General features: G+C 26.8%; 1 long non-coding RNA gene across 1 annotated transcript; it reads right to left on the reverse strand.

The window, feature by feature from the left end:
• Window positions 1-322: 322 nt before the first annotated feature.
• LOC147816745 (uncharacterized) lies at window positions 323-11,955 on the reverse strand. Its single transcript, XR_015435982.1, has 6 exons — window positions 11,763-11,955; window positions 8,440-8,488; window positions 8,146-8,295; window positions 7,023-7,189; window positions 3,810-3,869; window positions 323-413 (listed from the first exon to the last, which is right to left on the reverse strand). It is a non-coding gene; the product is annotated as an uncharacterized LOC147816745 (long non-coding RNA).
• Window positions 11,956-12,233: the final 278 nt, after the last annotated feature.

Below are 12,233 nucleotides of genomic sequence, written 5' to 3' on the forward strand. Positions count from 1 at the left end.
TGTACCATATAAACATTGACATGTGTTTTTAGATATGCATATATTTACTCTAAGGATTGGCTAAAAAATGTTTTGCTTGCTTTATAGTCTGATATTTCAATTTAAAAGAGAACAGAAGAAAAATAGAAGATTGACTATGGAATGATTTATATATATATATATATATATATATATATATATATATATATATATATATATATATATATATATATATATATATATAATTTATAAATGAAACAAAAATGGTACTTTCAGTTAACTAATTCCGTGAAAAAACAAAGAAAATATTAAGAAACTTATCTAAATATTGACGTCATCTTACCAGATTTGAACGAATCTTCACCAGAAAATGGATCATTAGCAAATCCATTTGTTTTACCTTCGAAGGACTGACTACTTTTAAATGGATACTCCTGGAAAGATTCCAATAGAACATTTAAACAAAATAAATAACGATAAAATATCTAAAATTAAAAAAAAAAGTATGAGTATAACAGGAATGGGAACATTTTGCGCTTTTAACCCAGAATGTTTTTGTTAAAATTTGAGGAATTATGATTAAAACGTGTTATAAATTTGTTCAGGGTTTCACCGCTCTGAGGGAAAGTAGAGGGGTACTCAGGTGTGATAATATGCAAATAATAATTTTCAATTAGAGACTATTGTTTGTTGATACATTATAACAATACTACTATATATTATATAATTGAATTAAAAATTGAAAATATATTAAGTAAAACTTCAAATTAAACATTGTATATTAATTAGTTTTTAAAAATATATAATTTGCCTTGATTATAACAACAATTTAATTACCTTCATTAAAATTGGGTTCAATCGCTGATATCAAATTGAATCTGAATTTATATAACTGCTAATTAAGGTGCTTTTTTCTACTGTTTTTATTTCTTTTATGATTCATAAAGCGTGTTAGATTAATTATGAGAGAAAATAATCTGTAATTATCAAAGTATGAAGGTACTGTTAAATATTTTAAATGTTTGTGGAAAAAGAACTAAATTGAAATTCACTTTATGCAATCTGTATAAGATTCAGAAGTTCTTCAAGTGCCACATAAAAGTTTTTAGAGTCGATAAAGAAAATAGAATCTATAAAGTCACAATTTATTATTCATATAAAGAAAGAAAGAAATTATTAAAACCTGGTCAACAAAATTTTTTTTCTTTACAACTCATTTTCACTCACTATAATATTAAAATCTTGTTTCACTTTAAAAGGATATAAAATTTATATTTTCAAATATATATTCTATAAACAATTTATGAAGACAATTAAAATAAATTTAGTTTTTGCCTGCATAAATTTGATTCATGCAATGCGTTTCCACATATTCAAAGAAAAAAATTAGAAAAAGGAAACGTAAATTTTAGATCTTGATAATGATATTAATTAGTATTAAATAATTATGTCATATTATGGAAACAATCATTAAAGTAACTAAAAATTTGAATAAAATCAGTTCTTTATTTTAAAAAGAAATTAAATTTTTTAATTATGAGGTGAAAAAAAAACTATCTCCAGATAAAAAAAAAAAATAAACTTTTTATTTTATTAAAAATATGCCTCAAACTTTTTTTAAGTATTCTGATTTTAATTCTCAACAACAAAATGAATTGAGATTTAAAAAAAGAAAGAAAAAAAAACAAAGAGAGCAAAGATTTTTTCAATACAACCTTCATTCGTCCCTGAAAAGTCTCCTGTTTCAATTCCTTAGCACTTACCATTGCACAGTGGGCCAAAAGACCCAAAAATTAAATTTCAACTAAAATATGTGTAGGCAGCTTTAATATCACCCAAATTAAGTATTCATAATCATTCCAAACATTATAATTTACTTTTTGGACCGACGAGAGTACAATTTTATGAAAAATATGTTAAAAAATGTTTTTCAAATGTAACTTTTATTCCAGAAACATATATACGAATTTCACCTTACTGTTACATTTTTATCAGAGTAATGAGTCTGAAATTATAGTACAATTTTTCAATTTGTTGGATTAGTTAATACTCTTGACAAACTTATAGTTTATATCTAATCATTTTCCATTTTACAATGCTTGAATGACTTTCGAAACTTATCTCCAAAAACTTCCACGAGGTAATTAGCGTAACTTTTTTTGTTGTCTTTCTTCTTTGATATTTCTTCTTTCGAAAAAACCTGCCCCATTTTGTTCATATTGCAAAGGTGGACTAAATATACCGAAAAAAGAATTTTTTTTCTTCATATTTTCGCGTTATTTTGTAATATTACTTCGGAAATATAATTTGCTCTTCATTTTTAATATAAAATTACAAAAATTATTATATTTTCATTGCTATATTTAATTACTTAAACGCACTATATATATATATATATATATATATATATATATATATATATATATATATATATATATATATATATATATATATATATTTCTTTTGCTCGCCATATTTCAGCCGCCATCTTGTATTTTCTGGTATTTTTAATGCATTTCAAAATTTGAGCAATGAATTCAATTTACCTGCACATGAAAACCCTCAATAAAAACCCCCCAAATTTTGAAACAAACTTCATCGAAATACCAATTTTGGCCACGAAACCTTGGATGCCGGCCCACTGTGTATTGGTAAGATGAGTTGACTATTATGACGTGTAGAGAAAGGGGAGAAGAAAGTTTGGGAATAAGTTTTTGGGCAATCTGAGGGAGGTATTTGCACTTCAGATTGAGATGACCAAAGAGTTAAGGCATGGTAAAAACTACTTAAATCTAAAAACACATTTAAATACAAAATACTCCAACAGTTGATGAACTATAAAGATGCACACAATCCAAACAAACATGATTGTATGTGTTTACAGAGATATAAAAAAAAACTATTATTATTTGCAGTCGGACTTCCATTTTACGAACTTTCCCTTTTGCGAATTTCTCTATTTTGCGAATTTTTTCGAGGAACCAAGAAGATTTTGGAAATTTCCTCGCAAAATAACTTTCAAATAGCGAAATAAATTTCCTATTTTACGAGCTTTTCTTTGAGATCCAATTTCTCTATTTCCCAAAATATTTCAGAACATTTCAAACTTGTTAACGCATTTTATGGGGGAAATGCCCTTGAATTGATTTAGAAGCCATTTAGCTTTTATAGAGAAAGCAGTAAAATTCCTTTCTGTTTGCATTTCAAACAAAAAAATCAGACAAAATGAATGGATTTTATCAGTAACAATTAAACTTAAGAACGCATGTTGTAATGCATGTTTAAAATTACTTTTATACTAAATTCAGCTGTAATTTTATACATAAATTTAGCGTTTTTTTAGTTGAAAGTATATGTAAAATGTACTGGATAATGTTTTGCTCTATTCTTGCTTTCCATGCAGATTTCTTTTTATGGTTAAGATTAATAGAATAAATAACCAAATACTACTTTAAAAGATAAAGGTGTATCCATTGCTATTTTAATTATGTCTACTGTTTATGAATATAAAACCTGTTTCGTGTTTAAGTATTTCAAAAGGTGATTTTTCTATTTAACGAATTTTCCATACAGCGAATTTATTGCTGGAATTTAGCGACTTCGTTAAATAGAGGTCCGACTGTATTTCAAAATAATTTTCCAATTTGATTTCCACATATGTTGAGTAATAATTAATTCTATAAGTATGCTCGAATTGACATAATTCTCTTAATGTCTCATAGAGAACATGAGGCCACATGTTTAGAACACAAATGGGGTGCATATTTTGTGAATAATAAGAAAGATTTTAAAATTTCTCTTCAAAGAAATAAATGGGAAAATATGATTACCTGAAAATCATTGAGAGGTGTATTTACAGCTGGTTCAACTTCATCAAAGGTTTTTGGGACCTTAAAAATATTTAATGCATTTTTAAAAATTATTAAACTAACTAAATCACAAATGCAGTTTGATACAGTCTGATATAGAATCAAAGTACTACTATAAAAATAATTGCAAATACTTTCAGACAAACCATATAGATTTTAATATTCATAGTGTGAAGAAACTAAACCTATAAAAAAAATTAGTATCCAAATTTCCAACAAATTAAGTTCCCACAAAGTTGCATAAATTCGATAATTTGGAAAGTTTAAATTCGATTTAATTTATTTTATGAAGAAAAAAAATTTGAAAATAATAAATTTAGATTTGTATAATCTAAGTAATTTAACATCTGCCAATTCAATAACAAAAAGCAATAATAATAAAAATTTTATAAATGTCATTGTATAAGCAAATATTTTCTGAGAAATATCAACCATTTTTATTTTTAGAAGAGGGATTGAATGATGTATAAACTGAAAACTAACTTTTTGAAACAAAACACATTTTTTATACATCACTGATGCAGTCAGGCACTTTTTGCACATTTGTGGAATAGTAAAGTGATTATATCGAATACTTCATAGTTCATTCACTCTTTTCTTAAAGTTGATTACATTAAGCACTTGAAAACTGCCTTTTGAATATGAAAAAAAAGATTGAACTTCGAATAAAGCTGAAAAGCCCAGACGCATAAAATAATTTCTGCCCCTTCCACTTAGTGTATATTTTTAATCATGCTCAGCAAGAAAATTTTCCCTTTTCATTATGGAAGTAACACAAACCATTGAATTTATGAAATATGATACAATGCATTCAGTAAAGGAGAAAGTAAAAATTTAAAAAAAAATTGTTAAAACAAAATAAAAGCCCATATAGGTGATAATACGAACTTTTTTTTATGGATTACAATATATGTAAAGCTTAATGGCAGAAGAATCAGAATTGGTCATACTGCACCAAACACAAATGTAACAATCATCAAAACTAACTAAATATGACTAGGTCAAAGTCATGAGACCAGTACTTATTAAAAAAAGAAACGCTCTAAGGTGTTGTCTTTTAAAGAAACACACAAGAGTAGAATAATTAAAATACCATATATCAAAATGTATATGGGTGATTCTCACGAAACATGGCAATTCACTGTCCCTTGCTCCAAGATCTAATACTATAATACTAAAAGAACTTTTTTAAAAAAATTTTAATAAATATCATTGCTGTTAGCATTTTAAAATGACTTTGCACTAGCATTGACTGTTTTGTATACTTAAAAAATTAAATTGAATATCAAAATGTCATTTTCCTGGCATGTCCCAAACAATATTTCCATAATAACTAGCTTCAAAACTTCCCATACATTTTTCAAAATCTAATTTTTTTTATCTTATCCTATGTAAGCATTTCTAGAACATAAGCAGAGGGTATTGTTTACTAAAACTTCGTTTAAAATAATTTTTTCTGTCAATTATTTGTTTGTCCCATGAAAATCTGTCATTTTCCTGGCTACTTTTATTTAGTGATTTATAACCGAAATAGATAGCGCCAGGAATCAATATCTTATGTTAATAGATTGATTAGATACCCTCCTATCTGAATATGTCTTGTTGCATGAATAAAAGAACCAATTTTCTGGCTCAAAATCTATTTCAAAATTTTTTTCAAGATTAGTAGGCTTTTATGCTGACATTTTCCTGGCTTCTTGAAATCATTAATAACAAAAACTACATAGATTCATCTGAGTTATTTTAAGAAATACTGTTGTTTTCTGCAGAGTATAAACGTCTTCGGCCAAAATATTAAATTAAACTAAAGTTACATGCTATAAAATGGCGAATTTGTCATTATCTAGGCTGTCATTTTCCTGGCCTCTGAATACCAGGACATTGAAGTGTTACCAGAAATTCTTTTTAACTGCTAATACTGTAAAGAGGGAAAGCAAATATTAACCTAATACCAAGTTTATGAATGATTGTAATATGCTTGGATCTAATCAAAGTTATTTATTTATTTAACGAATGATTATTATACACAATTTTATTCTGTACATATCAGCAACAAAAAATGTTTTGTTTCTTTCTACAGTGGATAAAAATAATTAATTTAAGCAATTTATGGTCCATCTAACATAAAGGCTTAAGTTGAGTTACTTACCTAACTAAGTTATCTTACTAAGTTGAGTTACTTAACCTAAAATGACTGTTTTTTAAACTTCTAAGGTAATATGTCATTTTCCTGGCATTCAAGATTTGGTGAATTTCTATTTTATTTTATTTTCTCCAACAAATGTCAATAAACTACACTGATGTCTATAAGATATTAATAAGTGTAGCTAAAGAAGTATACGAAAATTTTTTTAGATTACTTTGAAGTCTTTAAATTTGAAGAAATTTTTTGGTCCGAATTGTCAGGTTTCGTGAGAATCACCCATATATCATATTTTTGAACAGCTAAAATTCACTTATAAACAAGAAGTGAAGATGGACATTAATTGAGCGAGAAATATTGATGCATTTATAATCGATGTGATAGATATGAATAACTGTGTATGGATTTACCCCTTTCAAAAACTATTTTAATATGTTATATACAATTAATTTTCTTTTTCTTTCATAACATTTTGCATATTAAGGCTTTCTTTTAAAAAACAATACTTATAACCAGAAAAAAACATGAAAAATATAAAAAAATCAAAACATTTTTTTCAAGAGTATTTCAAAAAATAAAACATGATGTAAAAACATTTTTAAATGTACCATAAAGCTAAAAATCTTAAGATTCAAGGACATCATATGTGTTGGAATCAATAAGTTAACAGTGTAATGGTTTGAATGGAAAATTATGGTCTTTTTTTTTAATGTTTGTTAAATTTTAAAATCTTTTATCTTAGGTTTCTGTAAACGACTTATACTCCCAACATACCAGAAATTTGCCATCTTGTAAAATAAAGGGATTGCCTTTATCACTTAGATGTTTGATAATTATTTATAAAAATTATACAGTTTAAAATTAGAACAGAAATGTAAGCATTGCATTTATTATTTGAAATTAGAATTTCTTTTATATATGTAAACAAATTATAATAATTAAAACTTACATGGACCTTTATGATCTGAACGAAAGATAAACACAATGCATTTTTCTAAGCATTATCTAATCAAAACTAAATGCATACTTACATGTTGGTGAAATATAGGCTCTGTCATCATTAGGTGTAGAAAAGCCATACATAGTAAAGTTTGATATATTTTGAAAATCAACAAAAGAAAGCACATTATCTATATCCTTGATAGCTTCACTCTTTTAACCTATGTTGCTCTTGTATTTGGTCAATTTTAATTTTAATCTAGAAGAAAAGTAAAGAAACAAGGAAAGTTAAGTAATTGTCTTCAACAAAACAATCTACATTCAAATGAAGTATTTTAAGATATCAAGTTTATCATTAAGAAGTTGTTTTTCAAAAACTTACAAGTGCAGGAAAAGGATATAATTGAAAAGTGTAGGCAAGGAGTATAATAATTACAAATTTAGAGAATTATCACTTTAACAGACAGACAAAAAATTAAATTGCTTATCCATATCCTTGATAGCTTCGCTCATTGGCCTGTGCTGTATTGTATTTGGTCTTGTGTTTGATCATTTCTAATTTTAATTTGGACAAAAATACACAAACAAGGCAACTTTAATTGTTTTCAACAAAAAATATACTAAGACGAATTAAGTTGAGAATATTTTAAGCTGCCAAGTTTTTTCAACAAGTAGTTCAAAGCTCAATTTTCAACAACATAATAATGCAGTAGAGGATATAATTGAAAATCATAGCGTAGGAATATATAATAAGTACAATTTTCGTGAATTATCAGTTTATCAAATATACAAAAAATTAAATTGCTTACTTAAGCTTGAAATTTATTTTGAAAAAAAAGGAAATAGAAAAAGGATAAAATAAGGCTGTGTTTACATCTTTTTCTTCTCCATAAAAAGCAAATAATAAAATTAGCTTTAAATTTATTTAAAAAATAAAAAATAACAAATAAGTAGAGACAAGTATAAAGGTTTTATTGCGTTTTTGACAGTGGATAAATTTCAGTGCCTCAAACTCATTCTTCGAACCAAATAAGCAAAATGAAACGGAGAAAATATTAGATTGAGCGAGAATGATGCATTTGTGTTTTCATGCTTTGTTTTTAATTTACTATTGTTATCACATTAAAGTGAATTATTTGTCTTTTATTATTACAAGTGTTTTTAAAAATAAGCTAAAATTTAATAAACAATATTAAGTATCATAAAATTATTTACTTGACTTATCTGAAGGGTGCTACTTTGTAAAGAAGAAGTCAATGCATCAAGTTGAGTTTTGCTTGAATTGAGTTTGCTTTCCATCTGAGACTCTTCTTTCTTTAACTCATTCAATTCCATCCGCTTTTCATTCAGTTCCTTTTCTTGTATCTAAATTAGCATAAATTTAATTGTTCAAACAGTAGCATACTCTAAATTTAGTATCAATATACTGAAATAAAATCTTTCAATTAATCTTAACAAATTAAAAGACTAAATATTTGACAAAATCAATTTAAATTTCTAACAACAAACCTCTAATTCCATTTCTCGTTCCTCTTTCTGTTTTTTTCATAGCATCAATCTGTTAAGGAAAAAAAACATACGCAATTAACAAAATAGGACGGAACTGTGTTTTTAAAAAAATAATATGCTTTAAAAATACCAATTCAGTTTATGGCATATAGTGCACGGAATAAAATTTATCGAAATATATTTTTTTTAAAAATAATTTTTTTTGTCAAATTATTTTGAAATAAGTAAAAACAAAACTTGAACTTTTTGATAATGTGCTAAAACCAGGGTGGCCACTCAAATCAGGTTTCAAATTTCCCCGATTTTTCCAGGTTTTCCAGTAAGAACCTTAAAACTTCCAGGTCAGCGTGTTTTCTTTTCTCATAAAGTGCAGGTGGGTACAAGAAAGGTGTCAATAATATAGAGTATTTTACTTAAAATGTTATTTTTTTTAATATAAAATCTTGAATAGATGTGAAGAATATAATATGTTTAGCTTGTAGAATATATTACTTTTAGCGAATAAAAATGTTTTAAATTGTTAGTTTCGTAGTTTTTGCACAAAATGTACCAAATAGGAAATACAGTGACCCAAAAAAAAATTAAAATTGTGTTCTATTTCCTGTTGGAATGGAAGAATCAATGTGCATTATACATTTTCCATCTTGTAAAAGTTAGTTGAAAAATCACTAATTTTAATTGCGCAAGGTATATTAACAACAATGTAAATAAAACTCATATTTAAGCAATATTTCCTTAAACTTAATAATTTAAAAAATTCTGGAATAAAAAATCTGTCGCTGAATTTTTCTTCTTTTTTTTTAATACAGAAATAGGGAAAAAATGACAAGAAGTTGCATTATTTTTATATACAATAAAAAAAATCTATTGAAAAAGATGTCACCGTACATTAAAAGGGGAAAAAATTCTTTTACTGTATTATTAGTCTATAACAATTTTTTCTGGCTATAAAATTTTATGTGAATTCCAGAATTCATTTTTATCCTTTTTTAATACCCCTTCTACAGTTTCATTTGCCAATTACAGGCCCAATAAATACTAAAAATATTTATTCCAATCACCTAATAATTGAATAGGATGAGAGATATTATTGAAGTTTGCTATGCAATTAGGTTCATAATTTTTTTTAAAATTTTTTTTTTCTTTACTCAAAAAAATAAATAACTATAGAATGCTCTGAATTTTTTTTTCTCTAAATACATAAATTTTTCAAGATTTAAGTAAAATGATTGATAAAGTTAAATTGTTTCTCAAAATAGTAAAACTGAGTTGCTTGCAACGAATAAATAAGCAAATTAACTTAAAAATTGATCAATGAAGTTCTTATATATATTTTTTAAGTTATTTATATTATTAACTTAATACACAGCATAGTTAAACAAATTTTATTAGGTTATTGAAGTGAAATACATTATTGGATATTAACCTAAGGGAATATTTAAATGGTTTCCATTCATATTACATTTCATAAAAAAAGCAAAATAAGAGATGGAAATAAATTAAAACAAATGTAATAAAAAGAAAAGCTGTGGTGTCTGATGCAAAACCAATTATTAATTTACAATAAAAATACTTATTATTATCAAAATCTTGCTTTGAACAGGAAAAAAAAACAGAAAAATAATTTAATTTTTTTAAATCTTAGTTGCACAGTATGATTAATTATGATATTTTACGCGCGATACCTAGAAACATAAATGTATGAGAATTTTTTTTTGTAAATCAAAATGTGAAATGTCACATTTGTGTCTGTTAATAACCTGTTTTGTTACAGTTCACTTTAATTATTAATTCTTCCATTTTCCAATATTAGTGTGAATTTTTTTTTTAAAAAAAAAACTGTACTTTGTTAGAAATTCACTTACCACAGTTAAAAATTTCAAGTGATGTTGCCCTTCAATTAATTGTCTAACTTAATGAAAGTTGATATTAAGGTATAAGTCATTATTTCTAATTCTTAAATATTTTACCTTGGAAATGATACCTTATTCACTTAATATTAAGTTTAAAATTTTGGTCATCTGGTTGCCTAACTTGAAACCTGTACAGTGCAGAACAAAAAAAAAAAATAAGTTTCGTTTTTCTTCTTTCCAATAAACAAATATAGTTAACAAAAATTTTTATTCTAAGTTTAAAAATCATTTAGCACCTTTTTCATACATTCCTTGGTATTTGCCAGCGTTTTAGGGTAAAAGGAGAAACAGTTTCGAAAATATCATCTCTGGAATGTAAGCAACATTTACGAACTTTCGACATTGTGATTATTACACAATTCGAATTTTGAACCAAAAATCAAATAGTTACAAACAGAAACATTTAATGTTAACATCTAGTTGGTTCATAAAAGAACCTTTTTCTTTTCAATAAAATATGTTAAAATGGTTAAAATGAAATTCAGAAAATTAGCATCAATGCAACAATTGTAACGACTTTGATGTCAGCGATTCAAGAAAATGAGTGATTGGTTGGCTTTGTCGAGAAAAAATAATTCATTGGATGAGAAGACAAAATATTTTGGAAAAATCTATTAAATTATGACCAATTATTTATTTTGAACCTAAGATCCGAATTACTAAGATCTGAGCTATTAAGTAATTTTGTTTCTCATGTTGGCTTTTACACATTACCAACTTTTACTCTTACAAAGTATAGTTTTATGCCTAATTATTAATCGCAGCTCCAGTTATTCATATCGTGTTTTAACATGTTACTAGTAAAAAAAAAACTAAAAGGAAATTGCACAATTGGTATATTTAAAGGCAATATCTAGGGCATAGTTTGAATGCCCTGATGGCTCAGAGCATAGAGCGCTCCAATGAGGTGAAACGGGTTCGAATTCCTGCGATGACTGGTCGATTCGAATTCCGCGACCGGCATGCATCGACCCTAGTCCTGGCGAAAAATATCCTCAATGGCAGACGGATTCATGGGTTAGAATCCCCTTGTCGTCAGATTAACCGTGGAAGGTTTTCCTCTCAGTTTAATGCAAATAAGTGATAGTTCTGTAAAAAAAAGTCTCCATAAAGGTAAATTTCTCCAAATACTTGATCACGTGTCTTCTGGTTGGGGTTCAAAATTACAAGGCTACGTAGTTGAACATTGGTAGTTGTAAATCCAAAATCGGATCTGCTGTTCAATGACGGTTATAAAATAAAATTGTCAAAGAAAATCACATTGGCTCAGTGGGAAAGAAATTCCCTTCCCTACCTCTACAATTTATGACCCAAATGCAACAAATTTGTATTTTACCTTCAGAAGTTAGCCCGCGATAAGTGCCAAAATAAGTTTTAGCTAACTTAGACAAATAAAGGACAATATTTTACCTTTAAACATCAGCTCATTTTATTTTCTAGCCCTCCTTGAATGTTGAATCCGTAGCCAATGTCAGCTCCAATATGCGATCAATCATTGAAACAAACTAGCCTTCGGGAAAGACTTTTTAATGGAACTGACCCACATTTGTGTTATATGGAGCAGAAAACCACGAAAACATCCTAGGGTCAGCCCGGCAGCAAGGGTACAGCATTGACTCATTGTAGGAACTCGCTATCCTAGAACAAGTTTTACCTCATTTATTACATAAAAACCTGTGGAATTTTGCCGGAAATTGTAGGAATTTGTTGGCTCTATAAAAATTTTCATTATCAAAACAAGAAAAAATATCGGTAAAACAAGATTTTGCAAAGTTTTAATAAAGAAAGAAATTTTGCCACAAAACATAGGCTCACTTCACAAAATTCTTACAGCATACGCTGCTTTAACAAAACGTATCGTTAACTCTCCCACCATTAAAA

The sequence above is a fragment of the Parasteatoda tepidariorum genome, chromosome 1 (assembly GCF_982258835.1).
Source record: "Parasteatoda tepidariorum strain Cologne lab strain chromosome 1, Ptep-v5.0, whole genome shotgun sequence".
Classification (NCBI taxonomy): domain Eukaryota; kingdom Metazoa; phylum Arthropoda; class Arachnida; order Araneae; family Theridiidae; genus Parasteatoda; species Parasteatoda tepidariorum.